Source organism: Penaeus japonicus, unplaced genomic scaffold (assembly GCF_977035675.1).
Source record: "Penaeus japonicus unplaced genomic scaffold, GWHDUDI00000001_assembly GWHDUDI00000035, whole genome shotgun sequence".
NCBI lineage: Eukaryota > Metazoa > Arthropoda > Malacostraca > Decapoda > Penaeidae > Penaeus > Penaeus japonicus.
The window spans coordinates 5122877-5124667 of NW_028234437.1; positions in this window are offsets into that span (position 1 = coordinate 5122877).

Genomic DNA, 1791 nt, shown 5'->3' on the forward strand with positions numbered 1-1791 from the left:
ATAATAACAATATTAAGGAAAAGGATTATATACATATAACACGAAAAAATGACGGTAATAACACCAAAGATTATTTATCATATTACAATACATAATGATTAATGATACTAATACAAATACTAAAGCTAACAACACCGTGATAACCAGGAACAGAACAGTAATAACAATAACCCAAATGATTATAGTGATGATAATGATAATCATGAATCAAAATGAAACAACAATAATCTTAATTCGTTTTAAATCCATTTCAAAAAAGAAATCTACCGAGGATTACATGACACGTGATTTCATTTACATACATAATTTCTTAAGCAGAAATAGAATTCGAAATTGGTCACAAATAAAAATATTGACAAGAAAGAAAAACAAGAAGGCAAGATTGAAAAAAAAAGTTAATCACATTATTAGACCGATATTAATCAAATTATCGCTGTTTTGTTTATTTAATTAATATCTCTCGTTTCCATAGTAATGTAATTAATAGCAATGAACTTGTTCGCTGAAGTGAAGGGGGATAAAACCCGATTTACATATATTTGTTTAACACTGATAATGCTGGTGTTAATGATAATGATTTCCATAACGGATATGAAACAATAACAGCGATGATTATAATGATAATAGACATATCGATTAATAACAACATAATAATGGGAAACAACAACGGTAATGATAGCAATGACTATTATATTAATGATAATGATGATAATAATACTGTCAGTGATGGTAATAATGATGCCAATAATAACAATAGTGATGTTAGTAAGGATAACATGATGATGATGATGATGATGATAATGATTATGGTGATGATGATGGTGATGATTATGAAAATATAATAATGATAATAACAGGAGAACAATTATGATAATAATGATAAAAATAACAGTCATGGTACCTTTACTGGTAATGATACTAGTAATGATAATACTGATACTAGTAATGATAATACAATCATCATAGTCTTCACAATCATTACAGTCACTAAAATCATTACAATCATCAAAATCATTACAATAATCACAATTACTACAATCATCACAATCATTACAAGCATCATAGTCATCACAATCATTATACTCATCACAATCATTACATCATTACAATCATCACAATCATCAAAATAATTACGATCATTATAGTCATGACAATCATCACAATCGTTATAGTCATCACAATAATCACATCATTATAATCATCACAATTATCAAAATCATTACAATTATCACAACTATCACAATCATTCCAGTGATCACAATAATTATAATCATCACAATCACTACAATCATCACAATCATCAAAATCGTTACAATCATCACAATCAACACCCTAACCAAGAATGAAAATCCCCCTCCCCCCCTCCCCCTCCATCACCAAGCGACCCCGAGCACAAAACTTTTCTGGCGCAAAATCCCGCCAAACGGACAAACTCTTCGTACACTCTCCATCGAGATCCAATATTCATAATTTTCGGCTAAAACGATGTGGCTGGCTATGAACTGCGGCCGAATTATTTTGAGTGGGAATAAAAAAAAAAGAGGTGGGTGGGGGGGTGTTGGGAAACCAAAAGAGAACGATAGAGAGAGAGAGGAAAAAAAAAATAAATAAAACGTTTATTTGGGAATAATGCGTATGTTTTTATTTATTTTTTTGTTTTTTCCTTCGTTGGATTTTATTGATGAGGTTGATTGTCAAATTCGTTATCGTTAATTTTGTCATTATCACTATAAGTATTATTATCATCTTTATCATCGTTATTATCATCTTTATTATCGTTATTATTATCAT